At 47.7% G+C, this 8,355-nt stretch overlaps 1 pseudogene; it reads left to right on the top strand.

The window, feature by feature from the left end:
- Positions 1-7,382: 7,382 nt before the first annotated feature.
- Positions 7,383-7,831, top strand: LOC146333753 (prohibitin 1 pseudogene; annotated as a pseudogene).
- Positions 7,832-8,355: the final 524 nt, after the last annotated feature.

The following is an 8,355-nucleotide window of genomic DNA, read 5'->3' as shown; positions in this document are numbered from 1 at the left end:
CCAGTTGCTGGGGAACATGAGCAGGAGGGTGCTGTTGCACTCGTGTCCTACTTGGGGGCTTCCCATTGGGGCAGCTGTTTGGCCACCGTGTGAACAGAATGCTGGACTAGATGGACCCTTGGCTTGATCCAGCAGGGGTCTTCTTCTGTTCTTAACTCTAGCCACATCCACCGTCCCGTACACTAGTCTGTGCTGTAGCACTCATGCACCTGCAGGTTGATGCACAAGTGCTTGAGGTGAGATGTGTCTATCCCTCACCTGCACAGAAGGCAGGTGCTCTGCCCCTGTGCCGTGGCCATTTCGCTAAAAATAAATCATGTTTTCAGTCCTCATGGTTCTAAACAAAAGGCTGATTTAAACAGGAACATAGGCAGCTGCCTTATAGTGAGTCGGACATTGCTCCATCTTGCTCTGTAACAAGATTGGCAGAGGCTCTCTGGGGTTTTAGGCAAAGGGTGTTCCCAGCCCTACCTGGATGTGTCAGGAATTTAACCTCTACCACTGAGCTGCAACCTTTCTCCTTCTTTTGGGGAGGGGATGGGTTGAGGATTTACCGTGTTGTCTTCTCCAATGCGTATGGTCAAACAGTGGCATGTGACACACAGACACACATTTCTCTATGGTACCATCAACATGTTGTCAAGCGGGGCGGGGGGCCTCTTAACCTCCCCGCCACAGACAACGCCTCCTCTGCTGTACCAGCAACATGAGAGGTACATGAACTTCTGGCCTGAGCCGTGCATTCCTCGCTCAACTCTGCCAAAAGATTGGCAGGGGACAAGGCTGTTTCCCACAAGGGCGCACCCGGAAACGCACTCCCAGCTCCTCGCGGCGGCAGGCGCAACGTGTCAATTCTCCTTTGTGTCTGTCAAACGACGGGTCAGTCTGGGGATGTGGGGGAAGGGATGAGAGACCGGAGAGGGGGTGTGGGGAAAGAGTTGTGGGGGGACACCACAAAACAAGCCACCGTTTTGAAATACCCGGCTCTGGGTTCGAGCGCAAAACCCAGCAAAGAAGTAGTGCCATACTGAAAATGGAGGGAAAAGTTCCCTGGGAAGTTGGACATTTGGAAATAAAACAAAACTATTTATTTACTTTTACTTTTTAAGTCTCCCCCTCTTCTTGCCTTGTTGTCAGTAGGGCATCTGCTGTCACTCACGCCCCTCCGAATTCTCCTTCAAGTTGTCATAGCAAGACTGGTGGGGATTATGCTAACGCAGTGTCCAGAATTGATTCAAGTGGAACGCATGTTTGACTAGCGGAACCACTGGTGTGAGCGAGAAGCGTTGAGACCCACGATTTTCCCACCTTCCCGAAACAATCCCGTATTGTTTGGTTCCAGGCCTGGTGATCTCTGTCCTGCCGTTGTGACTGACAGAGCTTTGAGGCTCGGGCGAAAGCTACTTTGAATTTCTAAGACTCTCTCAGGAAGTCCCGGTGGATGCGTTCTTCTATTGTCTTTGTCGCTCCCTTTTGACTCTCCTCCAACCTTCTGCCCCATTTATCCTAATTTCAAACTTTTAGATCCCTAACCTACTTCCCTCTCCCTCTCCCTTCTCCTTTCCTTCCTTTTACTACCCAGAATTTCAGCGGACTCTAGGAGCTGCTAACAAACCAGCTCGAAGAGATCCTTTCCAAACTAAAAGAATTTAAAAGGCGGCAAAGAAGGAAGGCCAGAAAACTTACCTTGTTGGCCCTTTATTGATGACAGAAGTTGCTATTTTGTTTGTGGGGGGGGGGGGTTCACCCTACATCTTTATTTTTAATTCAATGGCCACAAAACATTATTGAAGGTCCAGAAGGTAAGACTTGTGAGAAAAGACCAAGCAGACTGGAGAAGGGAAAACCATGGGGGGAGGACAGCTTTTGAAATTGCAAAGGATCATGCCAATCCTTTGCTCAGGTGAAGTTGGATGGATGGAGAAATTTATTTATTTGAAATTTATTTATTCATTTATTCAATTTATTCATTTATTTGAAATCGCTTCCATGCAAGAAACATCTTGTTCCCCTCACAGCAGTCTTTCCAGCGACAACTGAAAACATCCTGGGTGTGTGTGTGTTAAAGTTTTCTCTTGGGCTGTTTGACCTCCAGCTTTTGCTGGTGTTTTGGCCATCTTTCATTTTGTATGGATATGGCCCCCGCCACCGCAGATGTGCGGTGCAATCTTACACCTCATTGAATTCAATGGGACTTACTCCCAGACAAATGTGCATTGAAGCCTAAGTGTGTGTAGGACTGCTCTCCTATACCCACTTACCTAAAAGTAAGCCCCATGGAATTCAACAGGACTGACTTCTGGGGAGAAGTCATGCTTACACCCGGTTAAATCAAAAGGTGATAAGTCTGCTTAGAACCGTAGAATCATAGAATCATAGACTAGTAGGGTTGGAAGGGGCCTACAAGCCCATCGAGTCCAACCCCCTGCTCAATGCAGGAATCCAAGTCAGAGCATCCCTGACAGATGGCTGTCCAGCCTCGTCTTGAACGCATCCAGTGTGGGAGAGCCCACCGCCTCCCCAGGTAATGGGTTCCATTGTCGCATTGCTCTAACAGTCAGGAAGTTTCTCCTGAAGTTCAGCTGGAATCTGGCTTCCTGTAACTTGAGCCCATTATTCTGTGTTCTGCAGTCTGGGATGATGGAGCGCTCTCTCTGGGGCAGCCTTTCAAGCCCTTGAAGAGCGCTCTCCTATCTCCCCTCAGTCTCCTCTTCTCAAGGCTAAACATGCCCAGTGCTTTCAGTCTCTCCTTACAGGGCTTTGTTTCCAGTCCCCTGATCATCCTCATTGCCCTCCTCTGAACCCTCTCCAGCTTGTCTGCATCCTTCTTAAAGTGTGGTGCCCAGAACTGGACATAGTACTCCAGATGAGGCCCAACCAGTGCTGAGTAGAGGGGAATTAGGACTTCCCAGGATTTGGAAGCTATGCTTCTATTAATGCAGCCCGAAATAGCATTTGCCTTTTTTGCAGCCACATCACATTGTTGGCTCATATTCAGCTCATGATCGACAACAATTCCAAGATCCTTCTCGCTTGTAGTGTTGTTGAGCCAAGTATCCCCCATCTGGTAACTGTGCATTTGGTTTCTTTTTCCTAGGTGCAGAACTTGGCATTTACCCCTATTAAATTTCATGCTGTTGTTTTCTGCCTAGCGCTCCAGCTTATCAAGATCACTTTGAATTCTGTTTCAGAGTATTGGCTATCCCACCCAGTTTTGTGTCATCTGCAAATGTGATCAGCATTCCCTGCACCTCCTCCTCCAAGTCATTAATAAAAATGTTGAAGAGCACTGGGCCCAGGACTGAGCCCTGCGGTACCCCACTCGTTACCTCTCCCCAGCTTGAGAAGGTCCCATTGCTAAGTACTCTTGGAATCCGATTCTGTAGCCAACTGTGGATCCACCTGATACTTGTTTCATCTAGCCCACTTTTAGCTAGTTTGATTCTGTACTGCCAAAAAGATTCTCAAAGCAGCTTGCATACAGCCAATTAAAAAAAGGAGTCCCTGACTGCAGGCTTACAATCTAAATAGACATGGCACAAAAGGAGAAAGGGATTCAGAGGGAAGAGGGAGGAAAAGCAAGTGGTCTTTCAGCAGGGGTGCTAGGACCTCATCTTCCCTTCTCTCTCTATTTGGGCCCCTAGCACCTCTTGTTTTTTAAAGTTACAACATAGATCATGAGATCCAAATCCCAGTCTGCCACATTCACAAGGAGTTTGGCTTTTAAAAGCTGCAGATGTGTTCATCCTTCCTTATAGAGAAAAATACCATCTTTGTAATTGATTGATCTAATCTAACAGCTAAAGGCAGATGGGATAGATGGATGGATCAGTCCATTTGGGTTTCTCTTGGTTTCTCAATCCTAACTTCAGTTTTGACTAAAACCCTCTTTTTAAAAATTTGCATGGAAATATGTACTCATTCTGTGCATTTCTCCTAATGCATGCATTTGGGGGGGGGCGCTTTTCCCTAAGAGATGCATTTTTGGCAATGGAAAAAATTCCGGACATAATGCATTTTTAACCTTTCATTCACAAATAGACACATTTGGGGGCACACCTTTTCCTAATAGATACATTTCCGCACCCCTATTTTGATTGGAGGACTCCGTGGTCAGATTTGGAGAAATGCACATTCTGAAGGATAACTGAGTCTTAATTTGAACATTAGCTGCCTTCACATTAAAATACGAACCGAATGAATTTCTCCCCTGTCTCTACCATCCAACCCACCCGGATAATTTTGGTTACTTTTGCTGCACTGTTCCAGCCCTACAACCTTTTGGAGCTGGGCCTACGACCAAAACTGCATTTCCAACATATCCTTAGATCCATCTGAAACCACGGCACCCCCAGCAGTTTTATTTTCCAGTCCCATTTCCCAATAATCCCTAATATGGAATTTGCTGCTTCTTTTTTTTTTTTTTTTTTGCACCGCTGATGCCCTGTGAGCTGACATTTTGATAGAACTATCCACCGCAACCCCAAGATCTCATGTCTGCTAAGGAGAGAACAGCATCAACACACCGGTGCCAAGGGGACGAACGTCCCTCTTTAATCTCCAATACACAAAAAACCCACACACACCATTATGTCTCCGGTTTTTCAGCAGTTGGCATTCCTGTCTCTATTATGCGCTTTGCAAATATAGAGCTTATAAATATATGAATTTATCAGCTGAGAAGATATATTCTTTTACCTGGAGCGAAATGCTAACAAGGGTCTTTCTCGGTTGCAGCTGACAATTCCAAAGTGTTTTGAGTCACACACCAGACAACTCACTTCTAGTCAGGAAATGAGAGAGAGAGAGCTGGTCAAAAGAAAACACTAGGGGGAAAGGGTGGCAGAGAGTGTATCCCAGTGGGTAAAGCCACTGGTTCTCTGCTCACTTAGATAATTCATTCTTCTAGGGCCTTCCTCAATATGCCCGTGGATACTGCCCTGGGGCAATTTGGAATGAAGAAGAAACCCACTGGGGTGTAAGTAGAGAAGTATGGATTTTCCTAAATCCATTCTGTCTGTTTGTCACAGATGATCGGATGTCTTTTGTTTCATCATCCTCTCATTGATGGAATTGTTGTTGTTTTTTTAACCAGAATGTCATTCTATTGGTGCTAATTTGGATTAGTGCTGATGCGCAGTTGCGCAAATGTGCTGATGCTCATTAGTTCATGCGCATTAGTGCTAATGTGAGTTGGTGTTAATGCGAGTTAGCACTGATGCAAGTTAGCACACACACCCATTGAAGAACCGGTCTGCAAGTCCGCGGAATCCGTGTGATTCGGAAGAAGCCAGTCCACTGAGGAATCCACAGATCCTACACAGACACTGCACTCTACGTGGGGTTACCCTTGAAGATGGTTTGGAAGCTGCAGCTGATGCAGAATGCAGTGGCTCGGCTAATTAAAGGCAGCCGCCGGTGTGATCACATCACTCCAATGCTGAAGGAGTTGCACTGGCTACCACTTGTTTTCTGGGCCAAATTCAAGGTGTTGGCTTTGACCTTTAAAACCCTATATGGTTCTGGCCCAGCCTATCTCAAGGAGCACCTCCAGCAACACCAGACAGGCTGCTCAACAGGACAGCTAGGCTGGTGAGGATGAGGGACAGGACCTTCTCTGTGGTGGCCCCCACTCTGTGGAATTCCCTCCCTAGGGAACTCCACCATGCCCCCTCTTTAATGAGCTTCCGCCACACATTGAAAACTTGGTTGTTCAGGCAGACATCTAGTCCAGCATTCAGTTCACACAGGATGCTTTGTCATAATTTAGCATCATTTGCGGGGGCATTTGGGGCAGGGGGACAGTGCACACACACATACTGTCAACTGTCTGCCCAAAGAGCTTTTGTACACACACAGCCCTCAAAATTCATCCCACCCTCCTGAAAATCCCCCCAAACCCCCCACCTTTCCTTGGACAGCCCCAGAGCAATGCAGGGCCCTGATCCTACAGATCCTGGAGCTTGTCTTTGTCTTGGCTGCCAGGACTTTGAAAGGCCTTTGTTAGGAATTCACCCCAGGTAAAAGACTGAATTTCTTCCACTGATAAATTCATATATTTAGAAGCTGTCTGTTTGCCCACCCACCCCCCAAATAAAACACCCAACAACCACCTACAATAGAACTCAACATCTGCTATTAGAAAAGACCAAAAAGAGAGTGAGAGATGAGGGGTTCCAAACACTTTAATTTATCTTCCAGTTTTGTATTTCCAGAAAGAACATGGCAGCAGAGCAATTAAATATGCATGCTTAGAGAGAGAGAGAGAGAGAGAGAGAAATGAATGAGAGAAAGAAAGAAAAGGGTCACTGGGTTCTTTTCCCCCCATGGATGTAAAGTGGTCCCAGAAAGTAGATTTCACTCCTGCTTAAAATGGATTTTATTCCAGCACAATGAGAGGACAAAATAATTAATTTCTCTGTTTGAGACTAGAAGTGGAACGTGCATGGGTGAGGTGTCTTAATTCAAAAGTGGGATTCCCTAGTCCCAGAGAACACGGGGTTGACAAAGCCACTGAGAGGCTGTTCAACAAGACAGCAGAACTCTTTTTAGATTTCTTGCTTCTGTGGCTGGTGGATATGAGGGGCTCAGGCAGAAGAAGGAGCCCCTGGAACTGCTGCGGCCAAGTGGGGCTCACCGCTCTGCCCACAGCCACCACACTCTCTCCCTCACCTCAGCTGGATTCGTGCTGGGTGGCCAAATACATAGGGATGTTGCAGAGTTTGCACAAGTGAGTTCAAATCTCCATTAATCCAACCTCAGGATTTCGCAATGGACAAGTTTTGTCTGAGACCATGGACTCCTAGACTGGTTTTTTTACTTGGGGGGGGGGGGGTTGCACAAATGTGCATTAGCACAAGTAAGCATTTGCAAACCAACAAAATTCTCACGCAAACCCCCCAATTCCGTCAGTGAGCAGATAATGGAGCAAAAGATGCCGGATAATCCATGAAACAGAGATAGAACGGGTTTCACAAAACCTGTACATCCCTACCCAAAGCTCTGTTGCAGTCTCTCACGCAAAGAAGCATGGGAAGCTCAGTTTCCTGTTTCCGGCTTCCCTAAGCCTGAGACTTGAGAGGCAGGGCTTGGTGATGTCATAATGTGGAGCTAGATGAAGGCACGGGCAGGACCTGTTGACATCACAGGGTTGACAACTCTTCAAAGTCAAAAACATGGATCCTTGGTGACTGGCACTTGCCGGGGGAGTTGCCAATGTGACTCTTTCCATTGTGGATGTGGGTCACAGCGCTGTCATCTTTCATCGGTTCTGAGGCATTCAGGACACCTTAGTGGGGGAAGAAACCCATTTCCTCTTCTCTTGGGTGCAGCAACCCATAATCTTTTACTGCTGTTCTTGCCCACGTAACGTTCCCGTCATCATGGGGAGCAAAGACCTCCAGAACGTTGACATCACGCTGCGGATCTTGTTCTGGCCAGTGACAGTGCACCTTCCCCAGATTTACACTACTCTGGGTGAGGACTACGAGGAGCAGGTTTTTACCGTCCATCACCAATGAGGTCCTCAAATCAGTGGTGGCCTGTTTTGACCCCGGCAAGTTGATCACTCAGAGGGAGCTGGTCTCAAGGCAGGTGAGTGAGGACCTTGCAGAAAGGGCGGCCAGGTCCAGGCTCATCCTTGACAACGTTTCCTTGACACACCTTTGGCAAGGAGCTCTGGGATGCTGTTGAGATGAAGCAGGTCACCCAGGAGGAAGCGGAGCGAGCCAGGTTAATGGCGGAAAAGGCAGAGCAGCAGAAGGAAGCAGCTGTCATCTCGGCCAAGGGAGATCCAAAGGCGGCTGAGCTCATGGCAAAGTCACTAGACTAGTGTCACTAGTGCCACTCTGCCAGCAGAGTGGGAGGCCCGCTGATGGCTGTGGTGCTGTGGTGGAGGGAAACTCCACCTGTGACACTATTCTGCCAGCACTGAGGACCAAAACTGGTCATTCAACGGGGGAGGTGTCCAGGGGGTCTGTGGATCCAGAGGATTGTACACCCCCTCACTGCCCTAGCACACCCCCAAACAGACCCTGAAACTATGCCAGCCATGGAATCGTTAATTCATTCCTGCTGTGTCAGGAATGAATCTGAGCACGTGGAGATGTCTAGGGTCTCAGATTCAGAAGGGGAACAGCCAGAACAGGGGGAGGCTTCCTCCCTAGTGAGTTCAGGTATGGCGAGACTTTCTGCCTTGTCCTTTTTCTTATCACTGCTGCCATTTGCTTGCTTGACAGTGTCAGGAATGAGTCTGAGCATGTGGAGATGTCTGGCAGCTCAGATTTGGAATCAGAATGGGAACAGAAAGAACAGAGGGAGGCACCCTCCCCAGTAAGCCCAGATACAGCGAGACTT

The sequence above is a fragment of the Heloderma suspectum genome, chromosome Z (assembly GCF_057233095.1).
Source record: "Heloderma suspectum isolate Gila_16-S chromosome Z, 16-S_ref, whole genome shotgun sequence".
In the NCBI taxonomy this organism is placed as follows: Eukaryota; Metazoa; Chordata; class Lepidosauria; order Squamata; family Helodermatidae; genus Heloderma; species Heloderma suspectum.
Note: the sequence above shows the minus strand (reverse complement) of the source record. Positions and strands in the feature narration are given on the sequence as shown.